Source organism: Nomascus leucogenys, chromosome 5, assembly GCF_006542625.1.
Source record: "Nomascus leucogenys isolate Asia chromosome 5, Asia_NLE_v1, whole genome shotgun sequence".
NCBI classification, from domain to species: Eukaryota; Metazoa; Chordata; class Mammalia; order Primates; family Hylobatidae; genus Nomascus; species Nomascus leucogenys.
In genome coordinates, this window is record NC_044385.1 from 61,597,822 (window position 1) to 61,622,241 (window position 24,420).

A 24,420-nucleotide genomic window follows, 5' to 3' on the forward strand; every position below is an offset into this window, starting at 1 on the left:
ATTCCCTCAACAGCCCCTCTTGAAATGAAACCATATAAAATAAGAAATTCAGCACAACCAAAATAATAACAGATGTACTTTAAGTGTTCCCAGACCTAAACACCTTGGAAAGCTGAGGTCGCATTCATTAAAAATGATTCCTCTCTTAAACAACTTTGACACATCATCTTGGCTTTAGTAGTGAGCAAAGGAGGTCTTTGAAGAAATCTATACCAGGCCAGCTCAGCTCTATCATACATGGTTTTTCTGACCTTTTATTTTTATATCACTGTTCCAATTTTGTCAAGATCATGGAGGTTTTCAAGTGATGGTTCATTGTAATGACATTTTAAAGCAAAGCAGGTCTGTGTGGGAGCCTGTACTTTAGAAAGACAACATTGTGGGTTTCAGTCAGCCCCACTGCTTACCGGGAATTCCTCTCGGGGGGCGGGTGCATGGTTTAGAATGCTCGCACATGGATTCTCCATAGAAACCCTCTGTCCAACCCCAATAGCACTGCAGTTTACTTCATTAACATCAGAAGGCCAATTCTACCTGTTATCACGTCCAGAGATAGTGAGTGCTCCATACACATTATTTACTGATTTTTATGCACCTGACGGCTTAGGAAATGCCCTGAAATCCACTTTAGAATGTTGCTGAAATGATTTCAGTGCCAGGGGAGGAGCAACGGGGAGACCTGTGGGTAATCAAAGGCTTGGGATCGAAAGCCACACCTGGGCAGTGTGGTCCCAAGGTGACACGGGATTCTAGCCAAGCAGGAACGAGTTTGTGCAGAGGGCTGCCTTTGTCTAGGAATTCTGTCTTAGGCTTATTAACACTCTTGCTGTCCATCATCATGTGACCTGACAGAGATGGAATCTCCCATATCTGGGGACAGCATCCTCCAACATCAGTTCACACGAGGCCTGTCCCACAAAGCATACAGTGCACACCTGCCTGAAAATACTGACTCCCAGTATTTTGGCAAGGAATGGAATTCTTGTGTTTTTGTTTGTTTGTTTGCTTGGTTGGCTTTTTTTCTCCTAGAAGTCCCTGTAGGAATAATTAAACCAAAAGTTATTTAATCAATCAAGCATTTAATTAATCAAAGGTATCATATGTATTTTTTTCTAATAGACTGGATAGTCATGTGTTGTATTGCAAGTGCTCAACAGCCTTGTAAGTTGCTAGGCTCTTTAGGCACAGACACTATTCTTCCAGAAGCCGGCCCTGTCCTAGGACTGTGGGTCGCACCTGCACATGTGCGTATTGTGTACATCATCACTGAGCTCAACCACCAGCCATGGAGCTTTCTAACAGTTGACCTGGGGCACATATGTGTGTGTGTGTGTGTGTGTGCACACTCCCAAAAGAGTAATGACAGCACATCCAGGAGACAATCAGAAGGTACATCATCCATTAGTTTAAGTTCCACTGAGAAATCAGCACCCTCAAAAGGCCACACTGCAGGCAGTTACAATGAGTGTCAGTACCAAAGTCCTTAGCTTGCATCATCAAGTTGCTCAATAAATCCTTACAAGTGTTGAGGTTTTGCTCTGATATAGGAGCTCAAACAGAGGATGAGCTCAGTGGTTCATGCCTGTAATCCCAACACTTTCAGAGGCCGAGGCTGGGGGATTAATTGAGGCCAGGAGTTTAAGACCAGCGTGCACAACATAGCGAAAACATTTTTTTAAAAAATTAGCCAGGCACGGTGGCATGCACCTGTAGTTCTCACTACTCAGGAGGCAGAGGCAGGAGGATTGCTTGAGCCCAGGAGTTCAAGGCTGCAATGAGCTATGACTGCACCATTGTACTTCAGCCTGGGCAACAGAGGGATACCTCATCTCTATTAAAACCAAAAAAAAAAAAAAAAAAAAAAAGAAAAAGAAAAAGAACTCAGACAGAGGCTGTGTCTTCTTCATGCTTCAAATTGCTTCAGTGCCAGGCTGGCCGGAGGTCCAGCAGCATCAGCGTCACCTGCAGAATTGCTAGAAACGCAAAGTCAGGGCTCCACCTCACGACTCCTGGAACAGGGTCCATATTCTCACAAGATCCTCAGGGGTATGTGGGGATGTTGAAATTTGAGCCTCACTGCTCTAAAGTAGACAAACAGGACGCAGATTTTGGGAGCCACCTGGCAAATCTCAGAGACACGACTCCACCTGTCATCCCTTGAGCCAAGAACCAGTAGAAGTTATGGAGTGCTTATGGCAGCTTCCCCACCCACTCGTTTGCTAGTCCCAGTTTTCACAGGGCAGAGAGATGCTCCCCAGGTTGCGAGCATACTCCAGGGCTCAGACTGGAGACAAAGTAGAATGAGAGGTGGCTCTCAAAGGTTTGCAAAGTCTTCTCAGGCTGAGCAATGAAGTGTGCCTTCTTCCTGTATCTTCCACAAATCCACATACAGTTAAGAAGTTGAAGAAAAAAAGAGGAACAAGGGACAGTTGAAGCAAGCCTACTGAAGTGTCCAATGAGATATAGTTTTAGGTTTCTGGATAGAGGTCAAAAGGAGTCTGATGAACCTGAACATCATTGATTAAATCATTCACTCATTCACTTGATATTAATCAAGTAGCTACCCTGTGGGAGGCCATGTTTCAGGTGCTGTTGTGCCAGCACCATCCCTGATAGAAGGCTGGACATCCCCAACATGAAAACAGGGTCCCCAGAGCCACCTCCTGCCACACAGTTTCCCTCCAAATCAGAATCCCCTCAGGAAAGACTGGGCAAGGTACAATAGGCTGTTTCTCCCAGCAAGGTCAAGAAGTCATCAGGGTGACTGGCTTTCAAAGCAGAGTCTGATCCACCCCTGGGGAAATGCCCTTGTTGTCTGCTGCTATCTGTTCAAAAGGTGGCTCCTTAAAGGGTTAACATCATCCTCAATGCTACTCTCAGATCCTACGCAGAAAGAGTATTTAAAGCACATCTCCTCCACTGCTATTTATCCACACGCATTCCCCACCCTAGCCTAATCACATCACTACTTCAGTCTATTAATAAAAAGGTTGGTGTAACAAATGGCTATTTAAAGTCCTCCTTCAGGAGCCGACGCCTCTTTGCCCTACAGACTCCTTGAAAGTAGGTACCTGTCTGAGCCCCCCGGTCGGCCTGCCAGTTTGTCTTGTTCATTATTTCTTAGTTCAGGGAATTACCTTATTTCATGAGGCAAGAAAAATTCCTGGCACTCTCTCTCATTATTAAGAATGATTTCTTTTTATCCTTAATCCCAATGCCCAAACAGTCAGTTGCCCATGGCAGGAGCTAATGTGTGTGCATACCTGAGATAAGGGCCAGTCCTCTTGGCCTTTTTATTAGGACATTATGTTAGATGCCTCTTCTCCCTTCAGTGCTTCGATGTAATTTCATTCCATGTGAATGGGGGTGGTTCTCCAGAAACCCCAGCCCTAGTGAGACACACATTCAGATTTTATAAGGTAGGTGCTGAATTCGGCTCATTCCCATTGGGACAGGGATTCAAGAGCAGCCTTTCAGAGCACACGGCTTTCTCTTTATGTCGCACAGGTTACAATGCAGACTGCATGGACCACAGTCTTCAGAGCAGGATTTTCCTCCAAACTGAATAGGCATATTTGCAATCATTTCCAAATGATACTGTAGAAATTACATATTTATCAAATAATCCCGCTTGGTTGGTTGTACCTATTTGTACATCCTGAAATCATTTCTATAACAACATGGAAAAGGGAAGGCTCCTCTTTGGACTATGAGAACTAGGAATTCATTTCTATTCTATTAAGAGTTTCTAAACTAAATTTTTTTCTTTCCTATATCAAATAAAGTGATTTTTGTGATCATTTTCATGTAAACAATTTGCATAACAAGAGCCAACATTTAAACACTGTGTCTGTGCAGTTGTCTCCTGGCATAGACCGAGAATGTATGAACTCAAGATGTTTGCCCCTCTGTCATTCTATGATGTGAGTGGACAAGGTTGGGATGGAGACTGGAAGTAGAATTTTCCAGAAGGTGTTGCATATAAATGTGGAAGTATATATATATCCTCATTATAATGGGTGAATTTTATAGCTATGTCTACATGTGCAAATTAGTCTATTTTAAAGTGCTATAGTATTACCAACATAAGGCAGCCGGAGTGGAGATGAGTCCCAAGATTAATTAAAAGGAACTGGCTATTTAAGAAAGTAAAATAACTGTATCTAAGTTGGAGAAAGATGAGTTTGGAAGCAGACAAACGAGTGAACCAAGAGAGAAATGGCTGCTGGCTCTCTGCCTGCAAGTCTTTAGAGGATGTGAGTGCCACTGAGGAAAAAGGGGACTGTTGTTTCTCATGGCACCAGGAGGCTGTGACTCGGAGAGAAGAATGAGATTAAAGCTTTAAAAGCAAAGATAAACCTTCAGCTCCAGAAGAATGTTTCCTAGAGATTGCTCTAAGCTAAAGAAAATTATCCCAAGGAAGAATACTCATAGGATTGTAAAGGGAAAGTCTTAGAAAACCTGAACTCATGTGTCTCAAGCAAAGGACTTGATGTCCCAGTAAGATGTGTATTGCCCTGAATTTCCACTTTCTGCCTAATGTGAGGCTCCTGGACATGGAAGAGAATCACGTGCTGCCATGCCTCTACCCCAGTGTGCCATAACATGGCCCAAATGCTGCCCAGCTTCCCACATCTGTGCAGCTCAGAGCTGCAGTGGGTCTGTGTGTGAGCATTGGCACTAACCCAGCAGGCTCCAGCCTTGAGGATGTTTCTCAGGATGTGCAGCCACCAAAGAGGCCCCATGAGAGGATGATTCCCTATACCCCTGAGTACCTTCGCCCTAGAGAGCCCTGTTGTCCCATCCGTCTGTAGGGAAAGGAGTGCTGTCTATCTCAGTACCTTGCCTGGGGAGCTACCTGTGATGGGCTCTGTAACAGACAGCAGAAACACGGCTCTGATCATCAGACAGCCACCTCAGTGGTTCTTGAGCTGAGAACACAGCCACTGCTTGGTAGGCACTGAAGATACCACAAGCAATGCAGACTTCACTGCCGTATTAGCTGCCTCTGACCAGTTTTCTCAAGGTAACTGTACCAAGAACACAGGAGGACCCTATTCACCCTAAATCCATGCATTTTTGCAACTGCTTCTCCCACCTGGAACTGCAAAAGAAGCAAAGGTCCAGGGAGAAGCACCCAATGCATAATCCTTCTCTAGTGACCCGTAAGGAAGCGGAAGCCATGGGGCTTACAGACTCACCATACCAGGCCAAGAATTGGTGCGGCTTGCAGAGCTCAAATCAGATCCACATCCATTCCTGTGCCCACCACACCCACATGCACACTACCTGAATCCTGCACTACATCCCTCAGAAGCTTTAAAGCTCATGGTGAGCTTTAAAATCAACTGCCAGACCCCACTCCTAGAGACACTGGATTGAATCAGTACCACAAGCTAGAATGTGCAGACACTCAGAGCCACTAGGGCAGCTTATGGCCATCAGATGCTTATATGCCAGAAGGTCTAGAGATGGCAGCCAAATCTTGACTAGTCCGTGTGTCAAGGAATCCCAGGTACTAATTTTTATAGACAAACTGCCACAGAGGATGCCACATACTCTGCCTACTTGATTTCTATTTGGAGGGCAGCCCTTTGTAACGAAAATCATGTTGGGCCTGAATCCCCAGGTGTCGCTTTAGTTACCGGATGTTCCTAAGCCTGCTTCTTTATCTGTGAAATGGACTAATTCTTACCCAAAAGGTTCACTCTGAGAGTTAAATAATAGACAGCATATACGAATGCTTGGTAGCCAATAGGTTAGCTGGATGTTGGTCAATTGAATGCATATTGAGTAAAAGAGAGGTGTCAGATACTTAGAAGGTTCAGTTTTTACACTTGTGGTTTTGTTTGGTTCATTCATTGCCCATGTGTGAGGTCAAGGTCAAGCTGACAGGTTCCTGATTCCACTGCCCCTGGCTGGAATGTCAGCCTCACCAGGGCAACAGCTGCGTCTGTTTTTTTTCATGTGCCTAGAACAATGCCTAGAACATTAGAGACACTCGATAAATATTTTCTGAATAAATTAATATGAGGGTAGACAAGTGACTTTGCCTCCCTGCATCTCAGAGCCTGGTCACTGTCCCGAGGAATCTGAGCAGTGTCTTTGCATCGTGCCTGGAGGACACTGACCATGGGGATGCCTGTGATGCTCAGACACAGCCCCGCATGCAGAAGACCCTACAGAGGCGGCCCAGAAGCACCTCTCAAGTGCCAGGCAGTGCTTTAAGGCTTCTGGAAACATCCGATGTCATTATTTAGGGGGAGATTATGAAACAAAGCACTCTTAATTTTCTTCTATTGCTCTTTTTTGGGGCTTAGAGCAAAGTTAGTTCAAATATTTTTAAGCGGCTCTCATCACATAGGACTAAATGCCTTCAGATCCTTCTATGATTCTGCAGGGAAGTTGTTTCCGGCTCTGTCATTTTGTGAGAAAAATTACTTGCCAAGGTGTCTCTTGCAGTGTATGGCCTGGTATTCTAGGTGGGATCTGGTCTGGGCAGAGCAATAACAACATCTGCCCTTAAACGGTGCCAGGCCCACGTGAAAACACTTTATACAAAATTCCTCATTGAATCATCTGAGCAACCTACAGGGGGGTGGGTACTGCCGTTATCTACTCATCCTCTCACTTTAGAGAAGTAAGAACTGAGGCACAGAGGGTTGTTTGTTGTTTTTCATTCTTTTGGTTGCGGCCACACAGCTCCTAAGTGGCAGAGCTGCAACAGGACTGTTAAAAGAGAAACTTTAGCCAAATTAAATTTAACGGAGTTTAACTGAGCAAAGAACGATTCACGAATTGGGCAGCCTCTTGAACCAGAACAGGCTCAGAGAGACTCCAGCACAGCCACGTGGTGGAAGGAGATTTATGGACAGAAAAAGGGAAGTGACGTGCAGAAAACAGAAGGGAAGCACACCAACAGGCAGATTGGTTACAGCTCAGCGTTTGCCTTATTGGAAAACGGTTTGAACAACTGGATGCCTCTGATTGGCCAGAATTCAGTGATTGGCACAAGTGTAGGTTACAGTTTGTTTAAACCTCCATTTAGGTTATAATTCACTATATACAGAGAAATCTTTAGGCTGAACTTTAAATATGTAAGGAGGTAGCTTTAGGCTAAACTTGCTTTAAGAGAACCCAGGCCATCCGGTGCCATGATCGTGCACTTATTACTGAAATCCGCCTTCTCCGCACAGAACAGGACTGCTACCTCCCCTACTCTGGGTACTGCTTGCCTATCCGTGAAGCTACATCACATCTTGGAAAGACAGAATGGCTTGGTTTAAAACACAAGACAGAGACTTTAAGAAACATCACATTGCCTCTCATTTGCCGTCTGTAGTACCTTGGCCAAGGGACTTAACTTATCTGAGCCTCAGTTACCTCATTTGTAAAATGAAGATGGCATCCACCCTGAAAGGTGGGCCTGCACAGTGAACAGGAGAAAATACTCATGCTGTGCATGGTGCTCAGCGATGGGACAGTGTTGCTGTGGGCAGAAACAAGGAAACCTGAGTAGAGCGCCTAGCTCAGCTGCTGGGCCCTGACAGTAGCTGCTTAATTCAGGTTCACCCTCTCCCCTTCTCCTCTTTCACTCTTGACTCACTTACCCAACAGGCTTTTTTTTTTTTTTTTTTTTTTTTTTTTTTTTTTTTGAGACCGAGTCTCGCTCTGTTGCTCAGGTTGGAGTGCAATGGCATGATCTCAGTTCACTGCAACCTCTGCCTCCCGGGTTCAAGCAATTCTCCTGCCTCATCCTCCTAAGTAGCTGGGATTAAAGGCGCCTGCCACCACACCTGGCTAATTTTTGTATTTCTAGTAGAGATGGGGTTTCACCATGTTGGCCAGACTGGTCTCAAACTCCTAACTACAGGTGATCCACCCACCTTGGCCTCCCAAAATGCTGGGATTACAGGTGTCAGCCACCGCATCCAGCCCCAACAGGCTTTGCTAAGTAGTCTGCTGAAAAATATGTGCCCCATTAGGCAATTAGGCATTTATATTTTAAGACCTAAGTCTGGTTCCTTATTTTTGTTTTCATTAAATTTTGCTCTGTGAGAATCAGCATCCAACTTGTCATACGCTTCTTAGGTTCTTATTCATGGATCCAGCATAAAACTATACCTGAAACTTCATACCATCTGCACATTTCTGAATTCAACTGCTCATAGCTTTATTTATTCTACAAATTATTTTAAAACCTTGACAAATACATTGCTCACGGCTATATCAAACAGTATACAGCATTTTCTCCACCATTTCCAATGAATATAAAGTTGGCCATTATAAACTATTGGTTATGTTTTAGGGGGCAAGTGTCTGGTTCCCCAATTAGATTATACACTTGCTGGAGCCACAGAAAAGTCTGTATGCGTTCTCTGGTTTCACAGAGTAGGTAATCAATACATTTTTACGGAACCAAGTATACATTTGCTAACTGATTTGCCATTGAGATATCATCATTTGCTAACGACACTGGCCCTTACTTTAATCCAATGACTTTGCCTCTCACGCCTGCATTTCTGTAAGAATACTGTTTTCAACTTTACCCTGAACTCCCATATCCCACAAAACATGGAAACGGTGCTTGGTACCAGCCAGGAACGTCAGTCTCATCTGCCAGGATATTTGTCTTATGTACCCATCAGCTAATATGCAATCACTCTACCTAGTCTTTCCAGGAACAATCTATCATAGGACATGCTTGGAAAAGCAAGCTGTTATTTTCACAAAATGTTGACCAAATCTAAACTTTGCAACACTTGCTTTCCAGGATAGTTTCAAAATCTAGTTCTTTTTTGTAGGAGGACGTCAAAAAATTGGGAATTCATAAGCAAACAATTATTATTCAATAGTTCTCACTTCTGCCATGACTGCAGGTGGTAAAACTATTTTGGATAAGCTTGCAATACTAATCACTCAGTTCCTCACCTATAAAACAAATGTGCTCCATGGTTCTTGCATCATGGCTTAGAGAAAAATAGATGATGTGAAAAGTAATCGGTTCCTGAGATGCTGAGGAAAATGAAGGTAGGTTCCATTAGTACCTACACCTTGCTAATAGACAGTATGTTCTGTTCCACTTCCTGGAATTTAGAAATCCTTTGTGTTTTCTGTTCTGATAGGGTCCAGTTTCAACATAATTTGGACGCTTTTCAGTGAGTCATTACCTGTTGAAACTCGAGGGTGAAAAATGGAAACCTTCACACAATCTCAGTTTTGTCAACTCAGACGACATTGCTCTAATTTTTGACATAGAACTTCCTTGGATGCAGTGGTGACAAGAGTGTTTCTTCACAAGCTGGGTCCCAACAATTACTGCTGATGCCCGATGAACCCAGAGAGGGAGCGCAAGAGGTTCTGAAGGCACACCTTTTCATACATCTTTTTATTTGAAGTGGCCGCACGATCCCCCAGCCCACTTAGTAGTAGTCCCCTACCAGTTCTCCTTTTAATTAATAGACTTGTGAATAACCATAACTGCCTTGTGGGACATGCCAAACACTAAACAGATGACTAAGTTGCAGTGGGCAATCTGCTCAACACAGGGTGCCTTAATTTAAGCCATACGTGGTGAAAAACGAAGGCACGGCAAACATGCGGCTCAGTGTACAGCTTTTGGTCTGTTTCAAGTTAAATAAGTCCCTGGTGTGCAGAAAGTAACATCCATAAAAGCGAAAGCAATGGCTCTGATTTATTACCACCTGTTAGCATGACTCTGACCTGCTTGAATGGGGCAGGCATTATAGTCCAGAAGGAGAACAGGGCTCAGGTCTGGGCAGGAGCTGAGGCTGGTGAGGATGCAGTAAAGTACGCTGGGCAGGAGCCCCAGCGAAGACTTCCTGCTGTGTGCCAATGAGCAGGTAACTGCAGATGCCTGTCGCAGGGTGGGCAGCACTCAATGTGCCGCCACTGTCATCTGGCCCAGTTTATGGACAAAATCCATCTCTTGGGGGCTGCAGGGAGGGGCTGGGGTGGCAGGTCGTTCATTAGAACCTGGCCGGAGGGCAGCTCCAATCTGTAAAGGACAGCTGTCTAATTGGATTTGCTTGTGTGTACTGTCTTAGCTTTTACAATGGGAATAGGCTACCCGGCCTTTCTAATTAGATTGTTAAACATAATAGCTGAATGGCACAGCAGTGAAGAATTTGCCCTTCTCTTTGTAAGCGCAAAATAGGGCTCAGAAAAGATTCAGGGTTTTTCCAGCCCATTTCCCCCATCATTGTATCTGATGGTAATGAGATGAAGTTTATTTCTTTTTAAAAGCTCCCAAAGGAGCACAGGCCAGGTTGAAGTTCAAACTAAATGTCAAAACACACACAGGCAATACAGTAGCAAACTTCTGTTTTCCTTGGGCCTCTTGTTTCCCCTAATTGGTGCCTTGTTGGTAGTCTCTACTGAGAGACCAAGAATGAAATGGGATTGGAAATTGAATTACCCTGTCATCCCTCAAGGTGGTCTTCAGACCTGGGTTGAGAAAAATGAGTAGAACAGGGTGGGAAAGACTCACTTGCTGAGGCACTGGGTCCAGTCTCCTGAGTCTCCTAGGAAGCAGCAGGAAGTGGAAAGAAAACCAGGGAACAAAAGAGAGGAGCGAGGAGAAAGACAAGAAGGCAAGGCGAAAGACAGTGGCGCTGGAATGATGTCATCACCCAACCCTGTGCCATTTTCATCCTCATCTTCCCATTGGAAATGACATTTTCTCTTTAAGGTCTGTGGTTCTCCAAGATTCCATCCTGCACCTCGTTTCCCAATTGTCATCCTACAATTGTCATCCTTCCCTGACATTCATCATCTAGGGAACACTGATCAGACACACAATTCAGGTTTGATATCAAGAGGACCTGCACGTAAGTTTTCATTTTTTTTTACTGTAAAAGGAAATGTATTTCTCTGTGTCTTCTATGCTCTTTAGAATGTAAAGTGCCAGCACGACGCAACATTATCTTCTGTAGGGTTCATAGAAGTCATCCATCTGATGTCTGAAAAGCCCTCACAGCTTCAGCCACTCACTGAAGTTGTCCTTCTCTTTAGGAAGTGCAGAAGAAGATTTTCCTTCTTCTGAGGCAGCCACATCAACACTGTGTCCCCAGAGTCCCACCACCCAACAGACACAAAGTCTCTGCAGCAAGGAAAGAATTTTCTTCTTAAATGCATTCAGGAAAGCAAGGAATGACCCCAGCAGGGCAAAGGACAGATTACAATGGCGGAGATCACGTTTGCCATTTTTATTCTGTTTTGACATCATCCCAGAGAGATGACTACCTGGTTTTTAGGAATATGAATAATGAAAGCAGGCAATATATTACTCAAAACCAGCAACAATTTAAAAAAGAAAGAATAAATGAGTTGATAAATGAGCAATTGTCCACCTTCCTGAAGAATTTGAGCTGTTATTTTCCTCCTCCTCTTGATCGTTGGATGCCTTCCCTCTCTGATTGTGATCCTGAGATCTCTTTGCCAAGATTCAGCAGTGACTCCAGAACTCAGCTCTATTGATAGCCCTTTGTTCGCTACACAGAGTTCAAACATTCTGTCTGTGCATTTGGGTGGTTCGACTGTGGGGACACACCCTGCCCCCAATGAACACTTGATTCATGGGTTATAAATCATGGCCCACAGGTGCATTTTTGTCTGGCCTGCACATTTATTATTTAAAAATTGGATCCAAATCCCTGGAGCCACGACAAACATTCTCTGGATTGCTAAGCCTCACCGCCACCTCTGTATTAGGTCTGGCTACTTCCCATGGTCAGTTTATCTGCCCAGGTCCTAAAAGCCTTGAAGGTTAGGACTCCTATTTGTCTCAGCCACTTTGTCCTACTGTCTGCCCAAACCTTATGACAAATGTATCTGCAGATTCACATGAGTATACCCTCAAAACTCAGTAAATCCTCCCGTGTAGTGATTCCCAGAAAACGTTTGTCAACCTTTGCAGCTGTTTTATAACTCTCCTTAAAACTCACTTCTCTGAGATGTTGCTAGGCTTTTATTTCCCATACACTCTATATTGAGAAGGATGATCAATGGAGAAATGTGAATGAAAATTCACTAAAACGGAGACAAACACAACTCTATCCCAGCAGGGCGAGCCATACTATGTCTCCCTATATGTTGCTGTGTTTCAGATGATGGGTGCATGGATTGGGTGGGACTGGACCCGCTTACCCAGTTCTATGTGATGCCCACCTAGAACAAATGGTTACTATCAAGCACATTTTTCTAAAGTGATAAGAATAAATAGCACTGCATGGAAATTGTTTAAAGAAATTAGATTCATCTCTTCCTAAGTTTTAAAATATTGATCCATAAAATCAGCACAGACCCTGACCTCTGCTCTAAATCTTTAAATAAAAGAACCATGTGCCTGCAACGAAGACACTTGTGCAGAAGTACAGTTGTGCAGTCATGGGAAACCCAAATACTGGTTTTGTTTTGAAATGAGAGATCCCTCTGCATTCTGCTGCCATGTGATGTTTCTCATTCCATTCTTCATTCTGCACACATGGGTGACTTTAAATCAGTATTCATGGAAACAGCTTTAAAAGGTCCTGAAATTGAGAAGTGGATTATGTCAAGGACTAAAATTACTTGAGAACTGTTTGATCATGCAGATTTTGGAGTATGATCAATTTGACACATGTGTCCATGACATGAGTGTGTGTGCGTTCTGTATTCCTGCAGCAAACATGACATGTGAGCAGAAGTTGCTCCGCATGCTCTATATAATGTTTTATTTAGTTTGGAACAGGTGTTGCAAATAGTGTCTCAAATATTACTAGAAATGCTCCATCACACTCACATTCCTAGCAATCCTTTCCTTTCCCTCTAAAAGCTTATTGACAGCTGATTGTGCTCCTTGAATTTCTAAGAAAACAACTTTCCATCTATATGTGAATGCATCGTTCTTATTTTTCAGGCATAAGTATCAGATAATGTGGCTGTGTGTGACAAATGGGAGTTGGAACAGAGGACTTAACAAAAAATCGGAAAAAAAATGCAGGTAAATCTTTCCTTAGACTTACTCTATTTTTTGGTCCAATTCCAGAATGAGTTCTGGAAAAATATTCCTGAAATTAAAACGTCATGGGATGAAGTTGGTCTCAGATGACTCAATGTTGTATTTTCCCTGTATCTCCTTTCATTTCAAAAGTAATTTTATAAAAAGAAAAAAAAGAATTAGAGGCTAAAATCCCAAGGATTGGTTTCTTATCAATTCTTGCAGGCATGAAGTCCAGACTTTTACCTAAGTAATGATAAAGGCATTGGAATATGTGATGGCTTGATTAACTCATTTAGAGTTAAAAAAAAATGCTATTATGAGAAGGGCAAAAAGAACCTCTTTTACCCTTTCCCTTTATGTTATTAGTACAAATAGGACAGCTGAGACCCCACACAAAGACTAGGGAAGACCTGTAACCCCTGTAAGTGTGCAGGCGAACACTGACATTAAAGTCCAAGGAACTTCTTGGCTGGCACTGCCTGATCCTTCTCCTCTCCAGTCACTCCCATGGAGCTGCTCAGTGGCGTAGACGCCAAAGCATACTTTTTTCCAATCCCAAAGCATCTCTTCTCTGTAGCCAAACTGACAGGGACAACAGTCATGATATAATCTTATACAGAAAACAGGGTGCTGGCAGAAATATGCCTTCTGCGGAGACGACTCTGGGACTTTGAAGTTCCACCTCACAGCCTGTTAAAGGTTGCACAGTCTCAGAGGGCAACACAACCAAAGGTAGAATCCTAAAGTTAAGAACGGCCTTAAGAACCACTGACAGGGCTAGGCGCAGTGGCTCACGCCTATAATCCCAGCACTTTCGGAGGCCGGGGCGGGTAGATCACAAGGTCAGGAGTTCGAGACCAGCATGGCCAATATGGTGAAACCTCATCTCTACTAAAAATACAAAAATCAGCCGTGGTGTGCCCCTGTAGTCCCAGCTACTCTGGAGGCTGAGGCAGGAGAATAGCTTGAACCCGAGAGATGGAGGTTGCAGTGAGCCAACATCACGCCACTGCACTCCAGCCTGGACAACAGAGAGAGACTCTGTCTCAAAAAACAAAAACAAACAAACAAGGACCACCGACAGGGCCAGGTGCAGTGGCTCACGCCTGTAATCCCAGCACTTTGGGAGGCCGAGGTGGGTGGATCACGATGTCAGGAGTTCGAGACCAGTCTGGCCAGCATGGTGAAACCCCTTCTCGACTAAAAATACAAAAGTCAGCAGGGCATGGTGGCGTATGCCTATAATCCCAACTACTCAGGAGGCTGAAGGAGGTGAATTGCTTGAACCTGGGAGCTGGAGGTTGCAGTGAGCCAAGATCGTGCCACTGCACCCCAGCCTGGGCAACAGAGTGAGACTCTGTCTCAAAACAAAAACAAAAACAAAACAAAAAAAACCCACCAACAACTTGTTGGAAGCCAATGGAAAGGAAGTTTATGGTGAACAACAATACTGTCCTTCACAACAATGCTGTCCTTTTATGCAAAAGGCTTCCTCAGTAGGGGTGCTGTCTTCATCCTGCTCCATCTCACTGCAGTCTTCTCATGGATCCCCCAAAGTACAATAAATAGCTGTTGTCCCCACCTTGCAGGGGCAGCCAACTACAGTCCACGAGGTGAGAATGGTTTTTACATTTTTAAATGATCAGCGGAGGGAATCAAAAGTTGAATAATATTTCATGACATGGAAAATTACAAGAAATTCGAATTTCAGATTTACTAGAACACACCGTGGCCATTTTGCATCGTCTAGGTCTGTTTTTCCGCTACAACCACAAAGTTGAGCCACTGTGACAGAGACCCACAAGGCCACAAGGCTGACATGTTATTACCTTGACCCTTGCAGAAAAGTTTGCAACCTATGATGTATTCCATTTCCAAGCCACTGGTGAGAATTCCAACACAGCCTCGATTCCCTAACTCTAACCCTTACCCCCACCCTCACCCAAACCCTCTACCCAACAAATATTAAACAAAATACATAGGCAGCCTGTTACCCTGGCAAACAATTCTGCCAGGAAATAGCAATAGGTCAGGAGCTGAGATAAATCATTCTAGCATAAGTGGTGGATATTGGTGCCCCAGGCCAAAAAGTTTGGTGTGCCTCTGTCAGTTACAGAACACTGGGCTGTACTGTTCAGACCCAGGAGAAAAATCTTTATGTGGTATATTCTTTTTGCCATAATTAAGAAGAGATGCAGAGAGCGAGCAGAGCAAGATGCCCCAATAAGAAACGACGCAGATTTTCCTGAGATTTTCACAGACATGCCTCAGTAGGTACACATATGGCATTAGCAAAGTCCCCAAAGACAAACGCCATTTACTATTCACTCATTGATTCATGAAACTAATGTACTCATTTGCTCATTCATTCATTCATTCACACAGCAATTTTTTTTTTTTTTTTGAGACAGAGTCTCACTTTCTTGCCTAGGCTCTGGAGTGCAGTGGCGCCATCTCGGCTCACTGCAAGCTCCCCCTCCTGGGTTCACACCATTCTCCTGCCTCAGCCTCCTGAGTAGCTAGGACTACAGGCACCCGCCACCATGCCTGGCTAAATTTTTGTTTTTTTTTTTAAGTAGAGACGGGGTGTTTCACCATGTTAGCCAGGATGGTCTCCATCTGCTGACCTCATGATCAGCCCGCCGCAGCCTCCCAAAGTGCTGGGATTACAGGCATGAGCCACCGCACCCGGCCACACACAGCAATTATTTTTCAAGCACAGGTGATTCATAGATGACATGGTAAGGGCCCTACCAACAAGCAGCTTAGAATCCATTGAAGAAAACAGACACATGAACTAAATAAAATAAAGCGTAAATATTCCTAAATAGAAGAGCACAAGCGTGACACACCAGAATCAATTCCTTGTTTCTTTGTCTAACAATGAGTTCCCACTCCCTGCCTTCTCCAGGCTAGAAAAAAATTGTCAGACAATACCAGCCTAAAAACAGCGCATTTGAGAATTCAACAACTCAGTGGTAATTCAGAACAAACAAGAAATGTATCAGCAGAAGTCTAGAGTGGGAGAGGCTGGAGGGATGTTCATACACACACACCACCCCCATCCCCTAGTTCCCCTTCAACAGATTACAGGAAATAAACTTTTTTTTTTCCTTAGCTGCTGTGCACATAAAGAATATGCAGCCTGAACTAGGCCTCAGGAGAAAAGTCGTGCTGGATCTTTATTCATGGTATGTGGTTAAACATGTTTTCATGTTGTCAAAGATTAAATAATTAGGAGAACATGGTCAAGATCAAAAGGCAGCACCATGTCACAAGCAATTAGGAGGCTCCTACAGCTGTGACAACTAGGGATCCCCGCTGGTACGGTACCTGCTTTAGCAAACCATGTGGGCGCAATATGAAGTCTAGATTGGGCACTTCAGGACTTTTCATTTAAATCTCATTAAGAGGGTTGCAATCCAATAAATAACAAAAATAACAGCTAAAATGGGTTTTAAGTTCAGCACAATAGAAGAGGGGAGAAAAAGAAAACGCAAGTCAATTGACTATAAATTAAAAATATTTTCTGGAAAAATTCTAAATCGAAATGTATCACACATCTTATAACGGATCTCCAACCCAAGATATGTGCAAAATCCTTTTTTCAGTGTCTGTACACTCTCTTGAAGACAGACACATGCTGATGATTCAAGTGAGTTTACAAACGGGCATGTAAGTCATCATAACAATATTAAGTGGGTTTTTTGTAGCGATCCTACCGGTTGCTTAATTTTATGGATTAGAATGTCAAAGCGTGAACCAGAGAATCTCACCTGAGAATCTCCTCTACAGTAAAATCCTTTTGAAAGTGAAATTTGGCAATAGGGAAACAGCACGAGTAAGTCTAAAATGAAACATTAAAATGGTCTGATTTTCAAACCTTAAAGTTAAAATCAAGGTTTAAACATCCCTGTGGTCTGATCTGGGCACCAGTTTTTATCCCCAAGTCTTCCAGAGTGTGTGAGGAAGTCTTCCATTGTCTGGGTTGGGGCTCCCATGCAGGAGAGCCACACACGCTGAGAGGAAGAACTGAAGAGAACTGCTAATAGCCCCAGATGTGGCCCAGTCCACACAATCCAAACATGCGGGTCTGCCCTGGACCCAGCTCGGTTCAGGAAGTCACAGAATTAAACGGTGATTTTACTCTGTGATTTCTCACCATAAAGCTTCTATTAAAACAATGTTCATGTGGTTAGTTTAAAACATTTCTGTGGATAAGAAAAGCCTTGTAACCCTCAGGCCAGATTATCTGTGGATACCACTAAGGTTCCATCAACAGCCCAAATGGCTCTTATCTGCCCTTGGCAGGACCTCATTTGGCCCCATTCTGAGGTCCTCTCATTCCTCCAGCATCCTCCCGGAAGTCCCAGAGAAGCTTCTCATCTGCCTTGATATCCGCATGGCCTGTGACCTGCACTTGGGTGGGGCTTTGTTCGAGGCATGAACTGCTCTCCTTTCAGACTATCATCTCTAAGAAAATAGCCAGGCAAGGAAGGACTGTCCTCGTCCCAGGCCACGTGGACTGTGGCCCTCGAATCACAACACAGCTGCTGCTGCCCACTTATATGTGCCCGATGGGGCCACTCAGTCCCTGTACTAAACTCAAGGCTGTCGCCTGCTCTGTGTCTCTTCACTGCTCCAGAATTCTCTCCAAGTCCACTCTGCCTCTTTAGATAGCGGCCATGCCCCCAACGCTCCCCATTCCCTGACACCTGCCTCTGTCCTCCCCTCCACTTGGCTTGCCTGGCACACCACTGCCTGGGGCCCCCAGTGGCTGTGCTCTGCGTAACCTGCCTTTCCACCACAAGGATACTTGAGCCCCTCATGGCATAGCTTTTAGAGTTTTGTTGTTTTTTGTGAGACAGAGTCTTGCTCTATCGCCCAGGCTGGAGTGAAGTGGTGTGATCTCAGGTCACTGCAGCCTCCACCTCCTGGGTTCAAGTGATTCTCCTGCCTCAGCCTGAGTAGCTGGGACTACAGGCGTGTGCCAGCATGCCTAATTTTTGTATTTTTAGTAGAGACAGGGTTTTGCCATGTTGCCCAGGCTGGTCTCAAACTCCTGACCTCAGGTGATCCACCTGCCACGGTCTCCCAAAGTGCTGGGATTACAGGCATGAGGCCCCGCACCCAGCCGAAGCTTTTAGTTTTTGCACAACTCTGTCATCCCTACAGTGTGCACTCACCTGAAGGGGCGCTGGCTCTGAAACGACTCTCATAGCAGGTGCTGCTCCCTCATCCCGCAGGCCCTGCTGTCAGAGAACCGCTCCTCCCTGCTGGCTCCTCTCCTAGGGTCCCATATGGTGACTGCCTTAATATCCCCTGACACCTCCACACAGACACAATCGAAACATCTCTCCTGACCCTGGTTCTAACTGACTCACTCGACGAGTTTGAGATATTGGAGCAGAGATGACCACAAAGTTAATGTAAGCTGACAGTGTGATGTAACCACTGAAAACGCGAATGCTGCCCTAAGCTGAAAACCCTCGTGTATAGCACCCGGGTGGACAGAAGGAAAAGTCCCATGCAGTGCACCGCCCGTGCCCAGGCCCACTGCAGGGCGCCACGCTGGGCTCTGGGAAATACATTTTTCAAGGACAATTTGACTATGATTAGTCTAGAAGGAGGTAACTCAAGTGGTGAGGAGCTAAAAGCAAGCCTGTTTAATGAGGGATTGAAGGAACTTGGGGTGTTGAGAATGTGGAAATGAAGAGGAAGCATGATTCGGCTCTCAAAGAGGAGAGGGTGCCAAGCCTGCGAAAGATCGCCTGGTTCTGTGTGGCTCAAATGGGAAACCCGGCCCAACATCTATGAAATTCAACGTATTAGCAATGTTTTCTATTCCCTCTCCATCCTTCTCATCTTTACCTAACCCCACTGTTTTTCATTCTTTTTGTTTCTAACAATAAAGCTGCCCAAGAAGGGACTCTGTGGCCTGGAAGGTGGTGACCTCCCTCTAGCTGGGACTGTTCAGGTCCTGGTGGACAGCATTCTGGAAAGGCATTCAGGAAAATACCAGCTTAAATGAGGCGGGAGCCTGGACTGGAAAACCTCTAACATTTCCTCAAGAGCCCAGATCCCAGGACCTGAAGTGTGACTCAGAGCAGCATCCCCAGGCTGGTGTGCAATGACACATTTCGGCATGTGTCCTTTCCATGGTCCATATGCTCTTCACAGAAAAATTAGAGACATAGGAAAGAAAACGAATCACTATTAAATGTATTAGGAATGAACACAGTTAGCGGGAGACACGCAGTGTCTATGTATTTTTTCTCTTCATTTTTCATTTACTGTAAATTTTATTAATACAGTCTTCTGACCACCTCACCACCCAGGAGTTTCCTTTTGAACTTGTATCTACTGAAACGTATTGTGTTGAGTATTTTCTTCCAATGCAAGTATTCCTAGGACATTTCAAAGCAGAGTACTCCACGGGCAGGAAGGCAGCGTGGGGAAATTCCAAATAAAAATTAGTGAGAATGGCTTCCTCCCACTAGAAGGTCTTGCATAGGAGACCAAGCAGGGAAGGGAGCCACAGACACCAGTAGTATGATTTTGCCCATCACCTGGTACTTGTGGCACACCTTTAGTAGGTGACAGTGAATGAAACAGCTATTTTTCCATAAATACAAAATGTTAATCTGAAGATGGTGCAGGTTGGGGGTGCGGATCCACACGGACAGGAATGAAAGGCGAGTTAGCTCTGAAGAGGTCACACGGCCTGAAAGGCTGGGCAGGCTGGATGCTGAGGTGCCCTTCCAGGCACATGGGTACTCCTTGGGGCTAGAATGGGAAGCCCTGCTGGTGTCTGCTCCCATCTCCAGGGCACGGGGGTGTGAGCAGAGAGAAAGAAAGGTGCACAAAACTCTATGTTGGGGGACGCCAAAGAGAGACAGAGCCCCACACTTCAACCCTCCCCCATGCCTGCTCCCTCCACAGGAACTCAGAAGGCCAGCATCCTAAGGCCACATTACCGGGGCCCCCGTCAGCCACTGGGGTTCCCGAGGAAAAAGGATATGCAGAAACTCACCCTGAGGCCTTTGCTAAATCCTCAGACACAAAGAAAGCTAAATGAGAGACAAAGTTTGGCGGGAGGATCAGAGAAGCCTGGGCTCTGTGGCAGGTTTTCTCTTTCAGGCGATAGGCAGGCCCTGGGCCGGGCCCGCCCAGCCCCTGTGGAATGTTCTGGGGGCTCTCTCTGGCACTGGCTTTCAACTCTGCTTCTGAAGTTAGTCTGAACAATGGAAACAATTCCTTTCCATGATTAAAATCTTCCACCCTCTAAAATTAGTCCCAGGAAATTAGAACACCAGTAATTGTAGGAGGCTACACAATCCCAGCAATTTAAAGTGGAGTCATTTACGGAAATCACCAAAGTCCTTAGAAGATACTTCCTCAGTAGTTTTTGTCCTATAACTTGAGGCCACTAAAGGGTCATCAAAGCTCAATGGCTCTCAGTCTCCCAGTTATTAAATCCATTCCAGTTAAGAGATAACATGGAATTGTTAGCAAAGGGAAATTGTGACATAGTGGCCTTTCCTCATACAAAAGGAGATGGATTAATGTGTACCTTGTGTCTATGTGTGTGTGATTAGAGGCTTAAGAATTCAAGATTTTGCCCTTTAAGTTTTCTTTGTCATTATTTTTTATTACAAATAGAAAAGTTGGGATCAGATTTTCTCCTTTTCATACTGTCCTTGTTTAAAACCTAATCACAGGAGCGCTTCATACAGCAACCCACAAGCATAGGATCAATTCTCCCAGAAGTCTCACAATGCAGCCTTGCAAGGGAGCCATGGGTTCACCAGCTCAGTAAACAATGGATCTGCGTTTAGCTTGTATGTGTTTTTCTTGAATGTGCTGCATTTTCTTACGTGTATCTTTTCTGACTTGAAAAAAAAAAAAAAAAGAGGGCCTGTAGAAAATTGCTGACAAGGGGCAGATGAATGAACCCTGAAACTACATTTCCCATCACTAGAACCGGGAGTGCTTTCACACTGTTTGTGGAGTTGAGGCCAGAAAATGGTGACAGATATTTGTAAGGGGTTCAACCTCAACTCCTTCCATAGAGTTGCAGAAACACACTTCAGAACACCCTTCCCTCTCTCCAATGCCCTGCCACCTCTTCCTCATTCCCCTATTTCCACCCTCACCAATGGTCTCACCTTCTCTTTATAACATGGTTGTTTCCAAAATGGCGGCTGCAGGACCGAAACCTGAGCAGGGTTATCTCACCCAGCCCCAGCCTACCTTTCCAGGGCATTTCCTTGCATGCCCCAGTGGGGACCATATTGTTCAGTGACTCTAAAACACCCTCTGTGTCCTAAATGTATGCGTTCATCTATCCAACGAATATTACCGAACTTTTTCTTTTTTTTTTTTTTTTCCTTTTGAGACAGTCTCGCCCTGTTGCCCAGGCTGGAGTGCAATGGCATGATCTCAGCTCACTGCAACCACTGCCTCCCAGATTCAAGCAATTCTCCTGCCTCAGCCTCCTGAGTAGCTGGGATAACAGGCATGTGCCACCATCTCCAGCTAATTTTGTGTGTGTGTGTGTGTGTGGTGTGTGTGTGTGTGTGTGTGTGTCTGTGTGTATCTTTAGTAGAGAGAGGGTTTCACCACGTTGGCCAGGCTGGTCTCGAACTGCTGACCTCGTGATCTGCCCACACTGGCCTCCCAAAGGGCTGGGATTACAGGCGTGAGCCAAGTCTTTGCCCTCCAAGAGCTAATGACCTAGAGGAAGGGACACGACCAGCCATCGTATTACACAAGCAAGTATAAAATTACAAATTGTTCCTGGTACCAAAAGGAGAGTGACGAAGTGCTGTGAAAATCCACATAATTGAGTGCTTTTACTCTGTTTGAGTGGGCAGGGAGCTTCTTGGGAACACAACAAGCAGCTAAGGTATCAGGGATGTGTGGACAGCTAAGAAAGGCAGGCAAGCCAACAGTATCCCAGGCAGAGACGATGGCTGCGCAGCCTCCTAGGACGTCCTTCCTGGGCATCCCCACCTGGAGAGCCCTGCTTCCCCTTGATGCACTATTTGAATGACACCCTTTAGGAAGCCTTCCTGGATTCTTTCAAACCCTCGTTTCTTTCCTCCAGCCAATCACTGAATAAGCACACTAAGCACCTACTGTGTGTCAAGCGCTGTGAGGACACCCAGTGCCATGGGAAGAAGACAAAGCCCTTGCCTGTTTGACAATGGAGGTTGCATTCTTATTCAGGTATGATGAGGCCAACTGCTCAGGAGACAACGCCATTGGAGAGTGTGTTAGTTCCCAAGAGGAGGGGGCACTCCAAACCACACAGGGCCACATGGGAACCACTGGCATCAGGAGCAAGAGGACATGGTGGGGAGGAGGCATTACTGTGGTTTCCACAGGAAGGAACAGGCAGAGCAGGGTGGGCAGGCTTAGGACTGGCTGGTTTGAATAATTTCAGCAGGCCCTGGCATAGCGCTGTTCCTAGTTGTCTGGTCCCTAACCTTGGGGTGATCAGGGGAATAGCGGCCCAGAGGGCGGGAGCCTGACGGAGGAGGTGTGGGGTGTGGGCTCCGGATTGGTTGGTTTGCAAAAGAGGGTGTGTTTGCAGGCAAGTGTTTTAACACTACAGACACTGGCTCACCCTGGGAGGGGCAGCCTCTCAGGGTCCACAGGACCCAGATGTCAAAGCATCAGAATAAAAAGACACAGTTAATGCATTGCCCTTGAGGTTTAGCTGTTTACCTGGGGGGATGAGCAAGAGATGACCATTCAACACAGCTAAACACACAGCTGGGGCCCCTAGCCAGCCTCCGGAGGGATGGGCTTCTCTGTGGAAGCTTCTCTCGAGCCCTGAGGCGTGGACAGGAGTCAGTCAGGCAAACAGAACATCTAGACGCAGGAAGCACAAAAAACAGAGACAGATGAGGAGGGGAACAATTCAGAAAATGAAAGTAGCTCAAAATTGTTGGAAAGCCCAAGCTTGTGGGAAAAAGCGCCAGTAAGAGAGAAGACTGTCAGGACCAGATCGTGGAGGGTGGGGTTTGACCCAGAAGCTGGCTTTATCCTGAAGGCAAGAAGAGCCACAGAAGGGTTTGATGGAGGTAAGGGATGTGCCTGGCTTTACATTTTGGATCATTTGGAAGGGAATGAGAACGCCATAAACACGTGTAACTCGCAAGGCCACTGCAACCATCCAGGGGAGAGATAGTAGTGGTGGTAAAGACAGGGAATGAACAGATGCAAAGGATATGAGCAAAGAAAAATCATGGGATTTGCGAGGTCAGGTGAAGGGGCAGAGATGACCCCACCTCCCTGCGGGACCAGCTGGCAGAGCGTTCACTACCACAAGGGATGCCAGGCAGCCTGGCCTAGCAGACAGCAGGCAGAATTTTTACTCAGATCCCAGAATGAGGGACTCATCCCTTATGGATTGAATTATTTTAGAAAATTTACATTATACCATGAGTGTCCATGGCACTGGGATACTGTTTACCTCAGAACATCATTATAAGGACTGATTGAGATAATGGCTCTGAAAGTGCCGGCTGTGGAAAACACTGCTCATGTGTTTTCTTAATTTCTTGCTACCATTATTATTCTTGTGCAGCCCAGGCCTCTCTCTGCCCAGAGCCAGAGTGACCAGCCATGGTAGGCATATGATACGCAAAAGAACCAGCAGTCCTTGTGGCCACAAACATCTCTTCTCCCTCTCTTCCTAGAAGCATTGCACAGCATTCAACAGAATTTATTCTGGACAGTATTTCACCCCACTAAAAGATCATACTCTTCAAGATCCCAGGAATCTAGTTGTAAATTCTGGCCAGTGAGATTTAAGTGCAAATGGATGCAACTTGTGGAAATGTTCCTTGAAAGGAGAAGGTATGACATTTTTCACTACTTGATTCACACTTTTGATCAGAACTCAGATGAGATGGCTGGACTTCTTGCAGCCACTTTGGACTATGAGGAGGAGGTTTTTTACCAAGGCATCAGTCTGCATTCCACATGGCTATAGAGGCACTTCCAACTCCTGGACTCCTCTGCTCTGAGCCGACTTACCTGAGGAATAAACGTTTTCCTATCCTGTTTAATCTACTGTTTTTCAGGCCTTTGTAACTCACAGATAAATCTAACGTGAAGTGATACATCTGATATCCTAATAAGCCATCAGCATTTTTACCCTAATACAAAGAGTGTGAAGGAGTAAAATAGGTTATGTATTCATAAAGAATGTGATCATAGTATCTATACGTTTAAATGAGGGGAAAAATACCTGTTAAACCTTTAAACAATGCATTTCATTTACTTTGTCAGACTCTTCTAAGATGAAATTGAACATTTTCTCAGAAAAATAATACTGAAACGATCTCACTTTTGGTGTAAAAAATATCAATATCCACTTTTTTAAACCTATCTTTACTACAAGA

The 24,420-nt window shown here is 45.0% G+C and overlaps 1 long non-coding RNA gene across 1 annotated transcript in view; it reads right to left on the bottom strand.

Annotated features, from left to right (window-relative positions):
* The window catches only part of LOC100602322, a 67,506-nt gene extending 47,325 nt beyond the window's left edge, over positions 1-20,181 (bottom strand). The window contains exon 1 of the long non-coding RNA XR_122435.2: positions 20,037-20,181. This is a non-coding gene — a long non-coding RNA (uncharacterized LOC100602322). The remainder of the gene's footprint in view (positions 1-20,036) is intronic.
* Positions 20,182-24,420: the final 4,239 nt, after the last annotated feature.